The sequence below is a fragment of the Schistocerca piceifrons genome, chromosome X (assembly GCF_021461385.2).
Source record: "Schistocerca piceifrons isolate TAMUIC-IGC-003096 chromosome X, iqSchPice1.1, whole genome shotgun sequence".
In the NCBI taxonomy this organism is placed as follows: Eukaryota; Metazoa; Arthropoda; class Insecta; order Orthoptera; family Acrididae; genus Schistocerca; species Schistocerca piceifrons.
In genome coordinates, this window is record NC_060149.1 from 940,350,770 (window position 1) to 940,372,028 (window position 21,259).

Here is a 21,259-nt window from a genome sequence, read left to right on the forward strand (position 1 = left end):
TAAAACTGGACTCACAGGAGAGGTTCAAATCATAGAAAGGTGGAGTGTCAGTCCTCTTGTACTTAAGTCGGCATTGTGATTTTTGAATTTAATTCCGATGCAATTTCTGTGTTTCATCGTCAATAAGAATGTCCAAGGGATACAGTAAACCTGAAGTGAAGCATCGGAATGTAAAACTGGACTCGCAGAAGAGGTTCAAATCATAGAAAGTGAGAGTGTCAGTTATCTTGTACTTAAGTCGGCATTGTGCCATTTTTTATTAAATTCGGATGCAGTTTCGGTGTTTCATCGTCAATAAGAAGGTCCACGGGATACAGTAAACCTGAAGTGAAGCATCGGAATCTAAAACTGGAGTCACAGGAGAGATTCAAATAATAGAAAGTTAGAGTGTCACTCCTCTTGTACTAAAGTGGGTATTGTGCCTTTTGTATTAAATTCGGATGCAATTTCTCTGTTTCATCGTCAATAAGAAGGTCCAATGGATACAGTAATCCTGAAGTGAAGCATCGGAATCTAAATCTGGACTCACAGGAGAGGTTCAAATCATAGAAAGTGAGAGTGTTAGTCCTCTTGTACTTAAGTCGGCATTGAGCCATTTGTATTAAATTCGGATGCAATTTCTGTGTTTCATCGTCAATAAGAAGGTCCAAGGGATACAGTAACCCTGAAGTGAACCATCGGAATCTAAACTGTACTCACAGGAGAGGTTGAATTCATAAAAAGTTAGAGTGTCAGACCTCTTGTACTGAAGTCGGCATTGTGCCTTTTTAATTTAATTCCGATGCAATTTCTGTGTTTCATCGTCAATGAGAAGGTCCAAGGGATACAATAAACGTGAAGTGAAGCATCGGAATCTAAAAGTGGACTCACAGGAGAGGTTCAAATCATAGAAAGTGAGAGCGTCAGTCCTCTTGTACTTAAGTCGGCATTGTGCCATTTGTATTAAATTCGTATGCAGTTTCTGTGTTTCATCGTCAATAAGAAGGACCAAGGGATACAGTAAACCTGAAGAGAAACATCGGAGTCTAAAACTGGACTCACGGGAGAGGTTCAAATCATAGAAAATTAGAGTGCCACTCCTCATGCACTTAAGTCGGCATTGTGCCTTTTGTATTAAATTCGGATGCAATTTCTGTGTTTCATCGTCAATAAGAAGGTCCAAGGGATACGGTAATCCTGAAGTGAAGCATCGGAATCTAAAACCGGACTCACAGGAGAGGTTCAAATCATAGAAAGTGAGAGGGTCAGCCCTCTTGTAATTAAGAGGGAATTATGCCATTTGTATTAAATTCGGATGCAATTTCTGTGTTTCATCGTCAATAAGAAGGTCCAAGGGATAAAGTAAAACTGAAGTGAAGCATCGGAATCTAAAACTGGACTCACAGGAGAGGTTCAAATCATCGAAAGTTAGAGTGTCAGTCCTCTTTTACTTAAGTCGGCATTGTGCCTTTTGTATTAAATTCCGATGCAATTACTCTGTTTCATCGTCAATAAGAAGGTGCAAGGTATACATTAAACGTGAAGTGAAGCATCGGAATCTAAAACTGGACTCACAGGAGTGGTTTAAATCATAGAAAGTTAGAGTGTCAGTCCTTCTGTACTTAAGTCGGCTTTGTGCCTTTTGAATTTAATTCCGATGCAATTTCTGTGTTTCATCGTCAATAAGAAGGTCCAAGGGATACAGTAAACCTGAAGTGAAGCATCGGAATCTAAAACTGGACTCACAGGAGAGATTCAAATCATAGATAGTGAGAGTGTCAGTCCTCTTTTACTTAAGTAGGCATTGTGCTTTTTGAATTTACTTCCGATGCAATTTCTGTGTTTCATCGTCAATAAGAAGGTCCAAGGGATACAGTAAACCTGAAGTGAAGCATCGAAATCTAAAACTGGACTCACAGGAGAGGTTCAAATCATAGAAAGTGAGAGTGTCAGTCCTCTTGAACTTATGTCGGAGTTGTGCCATTTGTATTAAATTCGGATGCAGTTTCTGTGTTTCATCGTCAATAAAAAGGTCCAAGGGATACAGTAAACCTGAAGTGTAGCATCGGAATCTAAAATTGGACTCACAGGAGAGAATCAAATCATAGAAAGTTAGAGAGTCACTCCTCATGTACTTAAGTTGATATAGTGCCTTTTGTATTAAATTCGGATGCAATTTCTGTGTTTCATCGTCAATATGAAGGTGCAAGGGATACAGTAAACCTTATGTGAAGCATCGGAATCTGAAACTGGACTCACAGGAGAGGTTCAAATCATAGAATGTTAGAGTATCAGTCCTCTTTTACTTAAGTCGGCATTGTGCCTTGTGTATTAAATTCCAATACGATTTCTGTGCTTCATCGTCAATAAGAAGGTGCAATGTATACAGTAAACCTGAAGTGAGACATCGGAATCTAAAACTGGACTCACAGGAGAGGTTCAAATCAAAGAAAGTGAGAGTGTCAGTCCTCTTGAACTTATGTCGGAGTTGTGTCATTTGTATTAAATTCGGATGCAGTTTCTGTGTTTCATCGTCAATAAAAAGGTCCAAGGGATACAGTAAACCTGAAGTGAAGCATCGGAATCTAAAACTGGACTCACAGGAGAGGTTCAAATCATAGAAAGTGAGAGTGTCAGTCCTCTTGTACTTAAGTCGGCATTGTGCCATTTGTATTAAATTCGGATGCAATTTCTGTGTTTCATCGTCAATAAGAAGGTGCAAGGTATACAGTAAACCGGAAGTGAAGCATCGGAATCTAAAACTGGACTCACAGGAGAGGTTCAAATCATAGAAAGGTGGAGTGTCAGTCCTCTTGTACTTAAGTCGGCATTGTGCCTTTAGAATTTAATTCCGATGCAATTTTTCTGTTTCATCGTCAATAAGAAGGGCCAAGGGATACAGTAAACCTGATGTGAAACATCGGAATCTAAAACTGGACTCACAGGAGGGGTTCAAATCATAGAAATTGAGAGTGTCAGTCCTCTTATACTTAAGTCGGCATTGTGCCTTTTGAATTTTATTCCGATGCAATTTCTGTGTTTCATCGTCAATAAGAAGGTGCAAGGTATACATTAAACCTGAAGTGAAGCATCGGAATCTAAAACTGGACTCACAGGAGAGGTTCAAATCATAGAAAGGTGGAGTGTCAGTCCTCTTGTACTTAAGTCGGCATTGTGCCTTTTGAATTTAATTCCGATGCCATTTCTGTGTTTCATTGTCAATAAGAAGGTCCTAGGGATACAGTAAACCTGATGTGAAACATCGGAATCTAAAACTGGACTCACAGGAGAGGTTCAAATCATAGAAAGTGAAAGTGTCATTCCTCTTGTACTTAAGTAGGCATTGTGAATTTTGAATTTAATTCCGATGCAATTTCTGTGTTTCATCGTCAATAAGAAGGTCCAAGAGATACAGTATACCTGAAGTGAAGCATCGGAATCTAAAACTGGACTCACAGGAGACGTTCAAATCATAGAAAGTGAGAGTGTCAGTCCTCTTGTCATTAAGACGGCATTATGCCATTTGTATTAAATTCGGATGCAATTTCTGTGTTTCAGCGTCAATAAGAAGGTCCATGAAATACTGTAAACCTGAAGTGAAGCATCGGAATCTAAAACTGGACTCACAGGATAGGTTCAAATCATAGAAAGGTAGAGACTCCTCTTGTACTTAAGTCGATATTGTGCCTTTTGTATTAAATTCGGGTGCAATTTCTGTGTTTCTTCGTCAATAAGAAGGTCCAAGGGATAAAGTAAACCTGACGTGAAGCATCGGAATCTAAAACTGGACTCACAGGAGAGGTTCAAATAATCGAAAGTTAGAGTGTTAGTCCTCTTTTACTTAAGTCGGCATTGTGCCTTTTGTATTAAATTCCGATGGAATTTCTGTGCCTCATCGTCAAAACGAAGGTGCAAGGTATACATTAATCCTGAAGTGAAGCATCGGAATCTAAAACTGGACTCACAGGAGAGGTTCAAATCATAGAAAGTTAGAGTGTCAGTCCTTCTGTACTTAAGTCGGCATTGTGCGTTTTGAATTTAATTTCGATGCAATTTCGGTGTTTCATCGTCAATAAGAAGGTCCAAGGGATACTGAAAATCTGAAGTGAAGCATCGGAATCTAAAACTCGACTCACAGATGAGATTCAAATCATAGAAAGTGAGAGTGTCAGTCCTCTTTTACTTAAGTCGGCATTGTGCTTTTTGAATTTAATTCCGGTGCAATTTCTGTGTTTCATCGTCAATAAGAAGGCCCAAGGGATACAGTAAACCTGAAGTGAAGCATCGGAATCTAAAACTGGACTCACAGGAGAGGTTCAAATCATAGAAAGTGAGAGTGTCAGTCCTCTTGTACTTAAGTCGGCATTGTGCCATTTGTATTAAATTCGGATGCAGTTTCTGTGTTTCATCGACAATAAAAAGGTCCAAGGGATACAGTAAACCTGAAGTGTAGCATGAGAATCTAAAACTGGACTCACAGGAGAGGTTTAAATCATAGAAAGTTAGAATGTCAGTCCTCTTGTACTTAAGTCGTCATTATGTCTTTTGTATTAAATTCGGATGCAATTTCTGTGTTTCATTGTCAATAAGAAGGTGCAAGGTATACAGTAAACCGGAAGTGAAGCATCTGAATCTAAAACTGGACTCACAGGAGAGGTTCAAATCATTGAAAGGTGGAGTGTCAGTCCTCTTGTACTTAAGTCGGCATTGTGCCTTTTGAATTTATTTCTGATGCAATTTCTGTGTTTCATTGTCAATAAGAAGGTCCTAGGGATACAGTAAACTTAAGTGAAGCATCGGAATCTAAAACTGGACTCACAGAAGAGGTTCAAATCATAGAAAGTGAGAGTGTCAGTCCTCTTCTACTTAAGTCGGCATTGTGCCATTTGTATTAACTTCGGATGCAGTTTCTGTGTTTCATCGTCAATAAGAAGGTCCAAGGGATACAGTAAACCTGAAGTGAAGCATCGGAATCTAAAACTGGAGTCACAGGAGAGATTCAAATCATAGAAAGTTAGAGTGTCACTCCTCTTGTACTTAAGTCGGTATTGTGCCTTTTGTATTAAATTCGGATGCAATTTCTGTGTTTCATCGTCAATAAGAAGGTCCAAGGGATACAGTAATCCTGAGGTGAAGCATCGGAATCTAAAACTGGACTCACAGGAGAGGTTCAAATCATAGAAAGTGAGAGTGTCAGTCCTCTTGTACATAAGTCGGCATTGAGCCATTTGTATTAAATTCGGATGCAATTTCTGTGTTTCATCGTCAATAAGAAGGTCCAAGGGATACAGTAAACCTGAAGTGAAGCATCGGAATCTAAACTGGACTCACAGGAGACGTTCAAATCATAGACAGTTAGAGTGTCAGACCTCTTGTACTGAAGTCGGCATTGTGCCTTTAGAATTTAATTCCGATGCTATTTCTGTGTTTCATCGTCAATGAGAAGGTCCAAGGGATACAATATACGTGAAGTGAAGCAACGGAATCTAAAAGTGACCTCACAGGAGAGGTTCAAATCATAGAAAGTGAGAGCGTCAGTCCTCTTGTACTTAAGTCGGCATTGTGCCATTTGTATTAAATTCGGATGCAGTTTCTGTGTTTCATCGTCAATAAGAAGGTCCAAGGGATACAGTAAACCTGAAGAGAAGCATCATAGTCTAAAACTGGACTCACAGGAGAGGTTCAAATCATAGAAAGTTAGAGTGCCACTCCTCTTGTACTTAAGTCGGCATTGTGCCTTTTGTATTAAATTCGGATGCAATTTCTGTGTTTCATCGTCAATAAGAAGGTCCAAGGGATACGGTAATCCTGAAGTGAAGCATCGGAATCTAAAACTGGACTCACAGGAGAGGTTCAAATCATCGAAAGTTAGAGTGTCAGTCCTCTTTTACTTAAGTCGGCATTGTGCCTTTTGTAGTAAATTCCGATGCAATTTCTCTGTTTCATCGTCGATAAGAAGGTGCAAGGTATACATTAAACGTGAAGTGAAGCATCGGAATCTAAAACTGGACTCACAGGAGAGGTTTAAATCATAGAAAGTTAGAGTGTCAGTCCTTCTGTACTTAAGTCGGCTTTGTGCCTTTTGAATTTAATTCCGATGCAATTTCTGTGTTTCATCGTCAATAAGAAGGACCAAGGGATACAGTAAACCTGAAGTGAAGCATCGGAATCTAAAACTGGACTCACAGTAGAGATTCGAATCATAGAAAGTGAGAGTGTCAGTCCTCATTTACTTAAGTAGGCATTGTGCTTTTTGAATTTACTTCCGATGCAATTTCTGTGTTTCATCGTCAATAAGAAGGTCCAAGGGATACAGTAAACCTGAAGTGAAGCATCGGAATCTAAAACTGGACTCACAGGAGAGGTTCAAATCATAGAAAGGTGGAGTGTCAGTCCTCTTGTACTTAAGTCGGCATTGTGATTTTTGAATTTAATTCCGATGCAATTTCTGTGTTTCATCGTCAATAAGAATGTCCAAGGGATACAGTAAACCTGAAGTGAAGCATCGGAATGTAAAACTGGACTCGCAGAAGAGGTTCAAATCATAGAAAGTGAGAGTGTCAGTTATCTTGTACTTAAGTCGGCATTGTGCCATTTTTTATTAAATTCGGATGCAGTTTCGGTGTTTCATCGTCAATAAGAAGGTCCACGGGATACAGTAAACCTGAAGTGAAGCATCGGAATCTAAAACTGGAGTCACAGGAGAGATTCAAATAATAGAAAGTTAGAGTGTCACTCCTCTTGTACTAAAGTGGGTATTGTGCCTTTTGTATTAAATTCGGATGCAATTTCTCTGTTTCATCGTCAATAAGAAGGTCCAATGGATACAGTAATCCTGAAGTGAAGCATCGGAATCTAAATCTGGACTCACAGGAGAGGTTCAAATCATAGAAAGTGAGAGTGTTAGTCCTCTTGTACTTAAGTCGGCATTGAGCCATTTGTATTAAATTCGGATGCAATTTCTGTGTTTCATCGTCAATAAGAAGGTCCAAGGGATACAGTAACCCTGAAGTGAACCATCGGAATCTAAACTGTACTCACAGGAGAGGTTGAATTCATAAAAAGTTAGAGTGTCAGACCTCTTGTACTGAAGTCGGCATTGTGCCTTTTTAATTTAATTACGATGCAATTTCTGTGTTTCATCGTCAATGAGAAGGTCCAAGGGATACAATAAACGTGAAGTGAAGCATCGGAATCTAAAAGTGGACTCACAGGAGAGGTTCAAATCATAGAAAGTGAGAGCGTCAGTCCTCTTGTACTTAAGTCGGCATTGTGCCATTTGTATTAAATTCGTATGCAGTTTCTGTGTTTCATCGTCAATAAGAAGGACCAAGGGATACAGTAAACCTGAAGAGAAACATCGGAGTCTAAAACTGGACTCACGGGAGAGGTTCAAATCATAGAAAATTAGAGTGCCACTCCTCATGCACTTAAGTCGGCATTGTGCCTTTTGTATTAAATTCGGATGCAATTTCTGTGTTTCATCGTCAATAAGAAGGTCCAAGGGATACGGTAATCCTGAAGTGAAGCATCGGAATCTAAAACCGGACTCACAGGAGAGGTTCAAATCATAGAAAGTGAGAGGGTCAGCCCTCTTGTAATTAAGAGGGAATTATGCCATTTGTATTAAATTCGGATGCAATTTCTGTGTTTCATCGTCAATAAGAAGGTCCAAGGGATAAAGTAAAACTGAAGTGAAGCATCGGAATCTAAAACTGGACTCACAGGAGAGGTTCAAATCATCGAAAGTTAGAGTGTCAGTCCTCTTTTACTTAAGTCGGCATTGTGCCTTTTGTATTAAATTCCGATGCAATTACTCTGTTTCATCGTCAATAAGAAGGTGCAAGGTATACATTAAACGTGAAGTGAAGCATCGGAATCTAAAACTGGACTCACAGGAGTGGTTTAAATCATAGAAAGTTAGAGTGTCAGTCCTTCTGTACTTAAGTCGGCTTTGTGCCTTTTGAATTTAATTCCGATGCAATTTCTGTGTTTCATCGTCAATAAGAAGGTCCAAGGGATACAGTAAACCTGAAGTGAAGCATCGGAATCTAAAACTGGACTCACAGGAGAGATTCAAATCATAGATAGTGAGAGTGTCAGTCCTCTTTTACTTAAGTAGGCATTGTGCTTTTTGAATTTACTTCCGATGCAATTTCTGTGTTTCATCGTCAATAAGAAGGTCCAAGGGATACAGTAAACCTGAAGTGAAGCATCGAAATCTAAAACTGGACTCACAGGAGAGGTTCAAATCATAGAAAGTGAGAGTGTCAGTCCTCTTGAACTTATGTCGGAGTTGTGCCATTTGTATTAAATTCGGATGCAGTTTCTGTGTTTCATCGTCAATAAAAAGGTCCAAGGGATACAGTAAACCTGAAGTGTAGCATCGGAATCTAAAATTGGACTCACAGGAGAGAATCAAATCATAGAAAGTTAGAGAGTCACTCCTCATGTACTTAAGTTGATATAGTGCCTTTTGTATTAAATTCGGATGCAATTTCTGTGTTTCATCGTCAATATGAAGGTGCAAGGGATACAGTAAACCTTATGTGAAGCATCGGAATCTGAAACTGGACTCACAGGAGAGGTTCAAATCATAGAATGTTAGAGTATCAGTCCTCTTTTACTTAAGTCGGCATTGTGCCTTGTGTATTAAATTCCAATACGATTTCTGTGCTTCATCGTCAATAAGAAGGTGCAATGTATACAGTAAACCTGAAGTGAGACATCGGAATCTAAAACTGGACTCACAGGAGAGGTTCAAATCAAAGAAAGTGAGAGTGTCAGTCCTCTTGAACTTATGTCGGAGTTGTGTCATTTGTATTAAATTCGGATGCAGTTTCTGTGTTTCATCGTCAATAAAAAGGTCCAAGGGATACAGTAAACCTGAAGTGAAGCATCGGAATCTAAAACTGGACTCACAGGAGAGGTTCAAATCAGAGAAAGTTAGAGACTCACTCCTCTTGTACTTAAGTAGGTATTGTGCCTTTTGTATTAAATTCGGAAGCAATATCTGTGTTTCATCGTCAATAAGAAGGTCCAAGTGATACAGTAAACCCGAAGTGAAGCATCGGAATCTAAAACTGGACTCACAGGAGAGGTTCAAATCGTAGAAAGTTAGAATGTCAGTCCTCTTGTACTTAAGTCGTTATTGAGCCTTTTGTATTAAATTCGGATGCAATTTCTGTGTTTCATCGTCAATAAGAAGGTGCAAGGTATACAGTAATACGAAAGTGAAGCATCGGAATCTAAAACTGGACTCACAGAAGAGGTTCAAATCATAGAAAGTGAGAGTGTCAGTCCTCTTGTACTTAAGTCGGCATTGTGCCATTTGTATTACATTCGGATGCAGTTTCTGTGTTTCATCGTCAATAAGGAGGTCCAAGGGATACAGTAAACCTGAAGTGAAGCATCGGAATCTAAAACTGGAGTCACAGGAGAGATTCAAATCATAGAAAGTTAGTGTCACTCCTCTTGTACCTAAGTCGGCATTGTGCCTTTTGTATTAAATTTGGATGCAATTTCTCTGTTTCATCGTCAATAAGAAGGTCCAAGGGAGACAGTAATCCTGAAGTGAAGCATCGGAATCTAAACTGGACTCACAATAGAGGTTCAAATCATAGAAAGCTAGAGTGTCAGTATTCTTGTACTTAAGTCGGCATTGTGCCTTTTGAATTTAATTCCGATGCAATTTTTCTGTTTCATCGACAATAAGAAGGTCCAAGGGATAGAGTAAACCTGATGTGAAACATCGGAATCTAAAACTGGACTCACAGGAGGGGTTCAAATATTAGAAAGTGAGAGTGTCAGTCCTCTTATACTTAAGTCGGCATTGTGCCTTTTGAATTTAATTCCGATGCAGTTTCTGTGTTTCATCGTCAATAAAAAGGTGCAAGGGATACAGTAAACCTGAAGTGTAGCATCAGAATCTAAAACTGGAATCACAGGAGAGGTTCAAATCATAGAAAGTTAGGATGTCTGTCCTCTTGTACTTAAGTCGTCATTGTGCCTTTTGTATTAAGTTCGGATGCAATTTCTGTGTTTCATCGTCAATAAGAAGGTGCAAGGTATACAGTAAACCGGAAGTGAAGCATCGGAATCTAAAACTGGACTCACAGGAGAGGTTTAAATCATAGAAAGGTGGAGTGTCAGTCCTCTTGTACTTAAGTCGGCATTGTGCCTTTTGAATTTAATTCCGATGCCATTTCTGTGTTTCATTGTCAATAAGAAGGTCCTAGGGATACAGTAAACTTAAGTGAAGCATCGGAATCTAAAACTGGAGTCACAGGAGAGATTCAAATCATAGAAAGTTAGTGTCACTCCTCTTTTACTTAAGTCGCATTGTGCCTTTTGTATTAAATTCGGATGCAATCTCTCTGTTTCATCGTCAATAAGAAGGTCCAAGGGATGCAGTAATCCTGAAGTGAAGCATCGGAATCTAAAACTGGACTCACAGGAGAGGTTCAAATCATAGAAAGTGAGAGTGTCAGTCCTCTTGTACTTAAGTCGGCATTGTGCCATTAGCATTAAATTCGGATGCAGTTTCTGTGTTTCATCGTCAATAAGAAGGTCCAAGAGATACAGTATACCTGAAGTGAAGCATCTGAATCTAAAACTGGGCTCACAGGAGACGTTCAAATCATAGAAAGTGAGAGTGTCAGTCCTCTTGTACTTAAGTCGGCATTGTGATATTTGTATTAAATTTGGATGCAATTTCTGTGGCTCATTGTCAATAAAAAGGTCCAAGGTCCACAGTAAACCTGAAGTGAAGCTTCGGAATCTAAAACTGGAATCACAGGAGAGGTTCAAATCATCGAAAGTTAGAGTGTCAGTTCCCTTTTACTTAAGTCTGCATTGTGCCTTCTGTATTAAATTCCGATGCAATATCTGTGTTTCATCGTCAATAAGAAGGTGCAAGATATACACTAAACCTGAAGTGAAGCATCGGAATCTAAAACTGGGCTCACAGGAGAGGTTCAAATCATAGAAAGGTAGAGACTCCTCTTGTACTTAAGTCGATATTGTGCCTTTTGTATTAAATTCGGGTGCAATTTCTGTGTTTCGTCGTCAATAAGAAGGTCCAAGGGATACAGTAAACCTGAAATGAAGCATCGGAATCTAAAACCGGACTTACAGCAGAGGTGCAAATCATAGAAAATGTGAGTGTCAGTCCTCTTTTACTTAAGTCGGCATTATGCTTTTTGAATTTATTTCCGATGCAATTTCTGTGTTTCATCGTCAATAAGAAGGTCCCAGGGATACAGTAAACCTGACGTGCAGCATCGGAATCTAAAACTGGACTCACAGGAGAGGTTCAAATCATAGAAAGTGGGAGTGTCAGTCCTCTTGTACTTAAGTCGGCATTGTGCCATTAGTATTAAATTCGGATGCAGTTTCTGTGTTTCATCGTCAATAAGAAGGTTTGAGGGATACATTAAACCTGAAGTGAAGCATCGGAATCTAAAACTGGACTCACAGGAGAGGTTCAAATCATAGAAAGTGAGAGTGTCAGTCCTCTTGTAATTAAGACGGCATTACGCCATTTGTATTAAATTCGGATGCAATTTCTGTGTTTCATCGTCAATAAGAAGGTCCATGAAATACTGTAAACCTGAAGTGAAGCATCGGAATCTAAAACTGGACTCACAGGATAGGTTCAAATCATAGAAAGGTAGAGACTCCTCTTGTACTTAAGTCGATATTGTGCCTTTTGTATTAAATTCGGGTGCAATTTCTGTGTTTCGTCGTCAATAAGAAGGTCCAAGGGATAAAGTAAACCTGACGTGAAGCATCGGAATCTAAAACTGGACTCGCAGGAGAGGTTCAAATCATCGAAAGTTAGAGTGTTAGTCCTCTTTTACTTAAGTCGGCATTGTGCCTTTTGTATTAAATTCCGATGGAATTTCTGTGCTTCATCGTCAAAAAGAAGGTGCAAGGTATACATTAATCCTGAAGTGAAGCATCGGAATCTAAAACTGGTCTCACAGGAGAGGTTCAAATCATAGAAAGTTAGAGTGTCAGTCCTTCTGTACTTAAGTCGGCATTGTGCGTTTTGAATTTAATTTCGATGCAATTTCTGTGTTTCATCGTCAATAAGAAGGTCCAAGGGATACTGTAAATCTGAAGTGAAGCATCGGAATCTAAACCTGGACTCACAGGAGAGATTCAAATCATAGAAAGTGAGAGTGTCAGTCCTCTTTTACTTAAGTCGGCATTGTGCTTTTTGAATTTAATTCCGGTGCAATTTCTGTGTTTCATCGTCAATAAGAAGGCCCAAGGGATACAGTAAACCTGAAGTGCAGCATCGGAATCTAAAACTGGCCTCACAGGAGAGGTTCAAATCATAGAAAGTGAGAGTGTCAGTCCTTTTGTACTTAAGTCGGCATTGTGCCATTTGTATTAAATTCGGATGCAGTTTCTGTGTTTCATCGTCAATAAAAAGGTCCAAGGGATACAGTAAACCTGAAGTGTAGCATCAGAATCTAAAACTGGACTCACAGGAGAGGTTTAAATTATAGAAAGTTAGAATGTCAGTCCTCTTGTACTTAAGTCGTCATTGAGCCTTTTGTATTAAATTCGGATGCAATTTCTGTGTTTCATCGTCAATAAGAAGGTGCAAGGTATACAGTAAACCGGAAGTGAAGCATCGGAATCTAAAACTGGACTCAGAGGAGAGGTTCAAATCATAGAAAGGTGGAGTGTCAGTCCTCTTGTACTTAAGTCGGCATTGTGCCTTTTGAATTTATTTCCGATGCAATTTCTGTGTTTCATTGTCAATAAGAAGGTCCTAGGGATACAGTAAACTTAAGTGAAGCATCGGAATCTAAAACTGGACTCACAGAAGAGGTTCAAATCATAGAAAGTGAGAGTGTCAGTCCTCTTGTACTTAAGTCGGCATTGTGCCATTTGTATTAACTTCGGATGCAGTTTCTGTGTTTCATCGTCAATAAGAAGGTCCAAGGGATACAGTAAACCTGAAGTGAAGCATCGGAATCTAAAACTGGAGTCACAGGAGAGATTCAAATCATAGAAAGTTAGAGTGTCAGTCCACTTGTACTTAAGTCGGTATTGTGACTTTTGTATTAAATTCCGATGCAATTTCTGTGTTTCATCGTCAATAAGAAGGGCCAAGGGATACAGTAAACCTTAAGTGAAGCATCGGAATTTGAAACTGGACTCACAGGAGAGGTTCAAATCATAGAATGTTAGAGTATCAGTCCTCTTTTACTTAAGTCGCATTGTGCCTTTTGTATTAATTTCGGATGCAATTTCTCTGTTTCACCGTCAATAAGAAGGTCCAAGGGATACAGTAAACCTGAAGTGAAGCATCGGAATCTAAAACTGGACTCACAGGAGACGTTCAAATCACAGAAAGTTATAGTGTCAGGCCTCTTGTACTTAAGTCGTCATTGTGCCCTTTGAATTTACTTCCGATGCAATATCTGTGTTTCATCGTCAATAAGAAGGTCCAAGGCATACAATAAACCTGAAGTGAAACATCGGAATCTAAAACTGGACTCACAGGAGAGGTTCAAATCATAGAAAGTGGAAGTGTCAGTCCTCTTGTACTCATGTTGGCATTGTGCCTTTTGAATTTAATTCCGATGCAATTTCTGTGTTACATCGTCCATAGGAAGGTCCAAGGGATACAGTAAACCTGAAGTGAAACATCGGAATCTAAAACTATACTCACAGGAGAGGTTCAAATCGTAGAAAGTGAGAGTTTCAGTAATCTTTACTTAAGTCGGCTTTGTGAATTTTGAATTTAATTCCGATGCAATTTCTGTGTTTCATCGTCAATAAGAAGATCCATGGGATACAGTAAACCTGAAGTGAAGCATCGGAATCTAAAACTGGACTCACAGGAGAGGTTCAAATCATAGGAAGTGAGAGTGTCAGTCCCCTTGTGCTTAAGTCGGCATTGTGCTTTTTGTATTAAATTCGGGTGCAATTTCTGTGTTTCTTCGTCAATAAGAAGGTCCAAGGCATAAAGTAAACGTGAGGTGAAGCATTGGAATCTAAAACTGGACTCACAGGAGAGATTCAAATCATAGAAAGTGAGAGTGTCAGTCCTCTTGTAATTAAGACGGCATTATGCCTTTTGTATTAAATTCGGATGCAATTTCTGTGTTTCATCGTCAATAAGAAGGTGCAAGGTATACATTAAACCTGAGGTGAAGCATCGGAATCTAAAACTGGACTCACAGGAGAGATTCAAATCATAGAAAGTGAGAGTGTCAGTCCTCTTTTACTTAAGTCGGCATTGAGCTTTTTGAATTTAATTCCGATGCAATTTCTGTGTTTCATCGTCAATAAGAAGGTGCAAGGTATACATTAAACCTGAAGTGAAGCATCGGAATCTAAAACTGGACTCACAGGAGAGGTTCAAATCATAGAAAGTGAGAGTGTCAGTCCTCTTTTACTTAAGTCGGCATTGTGAATTTTGAATGTAATCCCGATGCAATTTCTTTGCTTCATCGTCAATAAGAAGGTCCAAGAGATACAGTAAACCTGAAGTGAAGCATCGGAATCTAAAACTGGACTCACAGGAGAGGTTCAAATCATAGAAAGTGAGAGTGTCAGTCCTCTTGTAATTAAGACGGCATTATGCCATTTGTATTAAATTCGGATGCAATTTCTGTTTTTCATCGTCAATAAGAAGGTCCAAGAGATACAGTAAACCTGAAGTTAAGCATCGGAATCTAAAACTGGACTCACAGGATAGGTTCAAATCATAGAAAGTGAGAATGTCAGTCCTCTTTTACCCAAGTCGGCATTGTGCTTTATGAATTTAATTCCGATGCAGTTTCTGTGTTTCATCGTCAATAAGAAGGTCCAAGGGATACAGTAAACCTGAAGTGAAGCATCGGAATCTAAAACTGGACTCACAGGAGAGGTACAAATCATAGAAAGTGAGAGTGTCAGTCCTCTTGTACTTAAGTCGGCATTGTGCCATTTGTATTAAATTCGGATGCAGTTTCTGTGTTTCATCGTCAATAAAAAGGTCCAAGGGATACAGTAAACCTGAAGTGTAGCATCAGAATCTAAAACTGGAATCACAGGAGAGGTTCAAATCATAGAAAGTTAGAATGTCTGTCCTCTTGTACTTAAGTCGTCATTGTGCCCTTTGTGTTAAATTCGGATGCAATTTCTGTGTTTCATCGTCAATAAGAAGGTGCAAGGTATACAGTAAACCGGAAGTGAAGCATCGGAATTTAAAACTGGACTCACAGGAGAGTTTTAAATCATAGAAAGGTGGAGTGTCAGTCCTCTTGTACTTAAGTCGGCATTGTGCCTTTTGAATTTAATTCCGATGCCATTTCTGTGTTTCATTGTCAATAAGAAGGTCCTAGGGATACAGTAAACTTAAGTGAAGCATCGGAATCTAAAACTGGACTCACAGAAGAGGTTCAAATCATAGAAAGTGAGAGTGTCAGTCCTCTTGTACTTAAGTCGGCATTGTGCCATTTGTATTAACTTCGGATGCAGTTTCTGTGTTTCATCGTCAATAAGAAGGTCCAAGGGATACAGTAAACCTGAAGTGAAGCATCGGAATCTAAAACTGGAGTCACAGGAGAGATTCAAATCATAGAAAGTTAGAGTGTCACTCCACTTGTACTTAAGTCGGTATTGTGACTTTTGTATTAAATTCGGATGCAATTTCTGTGTTTCATCGTCAATAAGAAGGTCCAAGGGATACAGTAAACCTTAAGTGAAGCATCGGAATTTGAAACTGGACTCACAGGAGAGGTTCAAATCATAGAATGTTAGAGTATCAGTCCTCTTTTACTTAAGTCGCATTGTGCCTTTTGTATTAAAATCGGATGCAATTTCTCTGTTTCACCGTCAATAAGAAGGTCCAAGGGATACAGTAAACCTGAAGTGAAGCATCGGAATCTAAAACTGGACTCACAGGAGACGTTCAAATCATAGAAAGTTATAGTGTCAGGCCTCTTGTACTTAGGTCGTCATTGTGCCTTTTGAATTTAATTTCGATGCAATTTCTGTGTTACATCGTCCATAGGAAGGTCCAAGGGATACAGTAAACCTGAAGTGAAACATCGGAATCTAAAACTATACTCACAGGAGAGGTTCAAATCGTAGAAAGTGAGAGTTTCAGTAATCTTTTACTTAAGTCGGCTTTGTGAATTTTGAATTTAATTCCGATGCAATTTCTGTGTTTCATCGTCAATAAGAAGATCCAAGGGATACAGTAAACCTGAAGTGAAGCATCGGAATCTAAAACTGGACTCACAGGAGAGGTTCAAATCATAGGAAGTGAGAGTGTCAGTCCTCTTGTGCTTAAGTCGGCATTGTGCTTTTTGTATTAAATTCGGGTGCAATTTCTGTGTTTCTTCGTCAATAAGAAGGTCCAAGGCATAAAGTAAACCTGAAGTGAAGCATTGGAATCTAAAACTGGACTCACAGGAGAGATTCAAATCATAGAAAGTGAGAGTGTCAGTCCTCTTGTAATTAAGACGGCATTATGCCTTTTGTATTAAATTCGGATGCAATTTCTGTGTTTCATCGTCAATAAGAAGGTGCAAGGTATACATTAAACCTGAGGTGAAGCATCGGAATCTAAAACTGGACTCACAGGAGAGATTCAAATCATAGAAAGTGAGAGTGTCAGTCCTCTTTTACTTAAGTCGGCATTGAGCTTTTTGAATTTAATTCCGATGCAATTTCTGTGTTTCATCGTCAATAAGAAGGTGCAAGGTATACATTAAACCTGAAGTGAAGCATCGGAATCTAAAACTGGACTCACAGGAGAGGTTCAAATCATAGAAAGTGAGAGTGTCAGTCCTCTTTTACTTAAGTCGGCATTGTGAATTTTGAATTTAATCCCGATGCAATTTCTGTGCTTCATCGTCAATAAGAAGGTCCAAGAGATACAGTAAACCTGAAGTGAAGCATCGGAATCTAAAACTGGACTCACAGGAGAGGTTCAAATCATAGAAAGTGAGAGTGTCAGTCCTCTTGTAATTAAGACGGCATTATGACATTTGTATTAAATTCGGATGCAATTTCTGTTTTTCATCGTCAATAAGAAGGTCCAAGAGATACAGTAAACCTGAAGTTAAGCATCGGAAACTAAAACTGGACTCACAGGATAGGTTCAAATCATAGAAAGTGAGAATGTCAGTCCTCTTTTACCTAAGTCGGCATTGTGCTTTATGAATTTAATTCCGATGCATTTTCTGTGTTTCATCGTCAATAAGAAGGTCCAAGGGATACAGTAAACCTGAAGTGAAGCATCGGAATCTAAAACTGGACTCACAGGAGAGGTACAAATCATAGAAAGTGAGAGTGTCAGTCCTTTTGTACTTAAGTCGGCATTGTGCCATTTGTATTAAATTCGGATGCAGTTTCTGTGTTTCATCGTCAATAAAAAGGTCCAAGGGATACAGTAAACCTGAAGTGTAGCATCAGAATCTAAAACTGGAATCACAGGAGAGGTTCAAATCATAGAAAGTTAGAATGTCTGTCCTCTTGTACTTAAGTCGTCATTGTGCCTTTTGTATTAAATTCGGATGCAATTTCTGTGTTTCATCGTCAATAAGAAGGTGCAAGGTATACAGTAAACCGGAAGTGAAGCATCGGAATTTAAAACTGGACTCACAGGAGAGGTTTAAATCATAGAAAGGTGGAGTGTCAGTCCTCTTGTACTTAAGTCGGCATTGTGCCTTTTGAATTTAATTCCGATGCCATTTCTGTGTTTCATTGTCAATAAGAAGGTCCTAGGGATACAGTAAACTTAAGTGAAGCATTGGAATCTAAAACTGGAGTCACAGGAGAGATTCAAATCATAGAAAGTTAGTGTCACTCCTCTTTTACTTAAGTCGCATTGTGCCTTTTGTATTAAATTCGGATGCAATCTCTCTGTTTCATCGTCAATAAGAAGGTCCAAGGGATACAGTAATCCTGAAGTGAAGCATCGGAATCTAAAACTGGACTCACAGGAGAGGTTCAAATCATAGAAAGTTAGAGTGTCACTCCACTTGTACTTAAGTCGGCATTGTGCCTTTTGAATTTAATTCCGATGCAATTTCTGTGTTTCATCGTCAATAAGAAGGTCCAAGGGATACAGTAAACCTGATGTGAAACATCGAAATTTAAAACTGGACTCACAGGAGAGGTTCAAATCATAGAAAGTGAGAGTGTCAATCCTCTTTTACTTAAGTCGGCATTGTGAATTTTGAATTTAATTCCGATGCAATTTCTGTGTTTCATCGTCAATAAGAAGGTCCAAGAGATACAGTATACCTGAAGTGAAGCATCGGAATCTAAAACTGGGCTCACAGGAGACGTTCAAATCATAGAAAGTGAGAGTGTCAGTCCTCTTGTACTTAAGTCGGCATTGTGATATTTGTATTAAATTCGGATGCAATTTCTGTGTCTCATTGTCAATAAGAAGGTCCAAGGTCCACAGTAAACCTGAAGTGAAGCTTCGGAATCTAAAACTGGACTCACAGGAGAGGTTCAAATCATAGAAAGTGAGAGTGTCAGTCCTCTTGTACTTAAGTCGGCATTGTGCCATTAGTATTAAATTCGGATGCAGTTTCTGTGTTTCATCGTCAATAAGAAGGTTTGAGGGATACATTAAACCTGAAGTGCAGCATCGGAATCTAAAACTGGACTCACAGGAGAGGTTCAAATCATAGAAAGTGAGAGTGTCAGTCCTCTTGTACTTAAGTCGGCATTGTGCCATTTGTATTAACTTCGGATGCAGTTTCTGTGTTTCATCGTCAATAAGAAGGTCCAAGGGATACAGTAAACCTGAAGTGAAGCATCGGAATCTAAAACTGGAGTCACAGGAGAGATTCAAATCCTAGAAAGTTAGAGTGTCACTCCACTTGTACTTAAGTCGGTATTGTGACTTTTGTATTAAATTCGGATGCAATTTCTGTGTTTCATCGTCAATAAGAAGGTTCCTAGGGATACAGTAAACCTTAAGTGAAGCATCGGAATCTAAAACTGGACTCACAGGAGACGTTCAAATCATAGAAAGTTATAGTGTCAGGCCTCTTGTACTTAACTCGTCATTGTGCCTTTTGAATTTACTTCCGATGCAATATCTGTGTTTCATCGTCAATAAGAAGGTCCAAGGCATACAATAAACCTGAAGTGAAACATCGGAATCTAAAACTGGACTCACAGGAGCGGTTCAAATCATAGAAAGTGGAAGTGTCAGTCCTCTTGTACTCATGTCGGCATTGTGCCTTTTGAATTTAATTCCGATGCAATTTCTTTGTTACATCGTCCATAGGATGGTCCAAGGGATACAGTAAACCTGAAGTGAAACATCGGAATCTAAAACTATACTCACAGGAGAGGTTCAAATCGTAGAAAGTGAGAGTTTCAGTAATCTTTTACTTAAGTCGGCTTTGTGAATTTTTAATTTAATTCCGATGCAATTTCTGTGTTTCATCGTCAATAAGAAGATCCAAGGGATACAGTAAACCTGAAGTGAAGCATCGGAATCTAAAACTGGACTCACAGGAGAGATTCAAATCATAGGAAGTGAGAGTGTCAGTCCGCTTGTGCTTAAGTCGGCATTGTGCTTTTTGTATTAAATTCGGGTGCAATTTCTGTGTTTCTTCGTCAATAAGAAGGTCCAAGGCATAAAGTAAACCTGAAGTGAAGCATTGGAATCTAAAACTGGACTCACAGGAGAGATTCAAATCATAGAAAGTGAGAGTGTCAGTCCTCTTGTAATTAAGACGGCATTATGCCTTTTGTATTAAATTCGGATGCAATTTCTGTGTTTCATCGTCAATAAGAAGGTGCAAGGTATACAATAAACCTGAGGTGAAGCATCGGAATCTAAAACTGGACTCACAGGAGAGATTCAAATCATAGAAAGTGAGAGTGTCAGTCGTCTTTTACTTAAGTCGGCATTGAGCTTTTTGAATTTAATTCCGATGCAATTTCTGTGTTTCATCGTCAATAAGAAGGTGCAAGGTATACATTAAACCTGAAGTGAAGCATCGGAATCTAAAACTGGACTCACAGGAGAGGTTCAAATCATAGAAAGTGAGAGTGTCAGTCCTCTTTTACTTAAGTCGGCATTGTGAATTTTGAATGTAATCCCGATGCAATTTCTTTGCTTCATCGTCAATAAGAAGGTCCAAGAGATACAGTAAACCTGAAGTGAAGCATCGGAATCTATAACTGGACTCACAGGAGAGGTTCAAATCATAGAAAGTGAGAGTGTCAGTCCTCTTGTAATTAAGACGGCATTATGCCATTTGTATTAAATTCGGATGCAATTTCTGTTTTTCATCGTCAATAAGAAGGTCCAAGAGATACAGTAAACCTGAAGTTAAGCATCGGAATCTAAAACTGGACTCACAGGATAGGTTCAAATCATAGAAAGTGAGAATGTCAGTCCTCTTTTACCCAAGTCGGCATTGTGCTTTATGAATTTAATTCCGATGCAGTTTCTGTGTTTCATCGTCAATAAGAAGGTCCAAGGGATACAGTAAACCTGAAGTGAAGCATCGGAATCTAAAACTGGACTCACAGGAGAGGTACAAATCATAGAAAGTGAGAGTGTCAGTCCTCTTGTACTTAAGTCGGCATTGTGCCATTTGTATTAAATTCGGATGCAGTTTCTGTGTTTCATCGTCAATAAAAAGGTCCAAGGGATACAGTAAACCTGAAGTGTAGCATCAGAATCTAAAACTGGAATCACAGGAGAGGTTCAAATCATAGAAAGTTAGAATGTCTGTCCTCTTGTACTTAAGTCGTCATTGTGCCCTTTGTGTTAAATTCGGATGCAATTTCTGTGTTTCATCGTCAATAAGAAGGTGCAAGGTATACAGTAAACCGGAAGTGAAGCATCGGAATTTAAAACTGGACTCACAGGAGAGGTTTAAATCATAGAAAGGTGGAGTGTCAGTCCTCTTGTACTTAAGTCGGCATTGTGCCTTTTGAATTTAATTCCGATGCCATTTCTGTGTTTCATTGTCAATAAGAAGGTCCTAGGGATACAGTAAACTTAAGTGAAGCATCGGAATCTAAAACTGGACTCACAGAAGAGGTTCAAATCATAGAAAGTGAGAGTGTCAGTCCTCTTGTACTTAAGTCGGCATTGTGCCATTTGTATTAACTTCGGATGCAGTTTCTGTGTTTCATCGTCAATAAGAAGGTCCAAGGGATACAGTAAACCTGAAGTGAAGCATCGGAATCTAAAACTGGAGTCACAGGAGAGATTCAAATCATAGAAAGTTAGAGTGTCACTCCACTTGTACTTAAGTCGGTATTGTGACTTTTG